Genomic DNA, 518 nt, shown 5'->3' on the forward strand with positions numbered 1-518 from the left:
TCTCGGCATCCCGGGAGAAGGCGCTCGGTGCCGGCGAGGGCCGTGGGCGCAGCAGCGCTCTGCTGCCGAGCCTCGCCCTGCAAGGAGCCCGTGCGCTGTTGGTGCGAGAGGCTCCGCGCTGGTGTGAATGCTCTGCCGGTGGTGCCTTGCGTGCCCACGCCGTGTGAAACAAACTGCTCTGTGTTTGGGCTCATCCCGCTGGGCAGCACGGGAAGGGGAGCAGCAGTGACGGGAGAGAGAGCTGCTGCGAAATATCACAGGGGGGTTGGTTTTTTTATTCAGAAGGTTGTCGAGGTGGTGAACTGACTCTTATGCCGAGGGTTCGACTCTTTGAATTGCAGAGCCGGTGAAAGCATAAGTGACTTGATGGCAGGGTTTTCGATCTGAGGTGGGCGATTCTGTGGCTGTTTGGAGCAGTGGGATTTTTTTGACCCCGGGTTTGTCAGTTATGAACTGCCCACAAGATCTGTGCAGCTCTAAAGAGTTAAGAAATGGAGTCACGCTGGCTGGAAGTGCAA

The sequence above is a fragment of the Geospiza fortis genome, unplaced genomic scaffold (assembly GCF_000277835.1).
Source record: "Geospiza fortis unplaced genomic scaffold, GeoFor_1.0 scaffold1, whole genome shotgun sequence".
NCBI lineage: Eukaryota > Metazoa > Chordata > Aves > Passeriformes > Thraupidae > Geospiza > Geospiza fortis.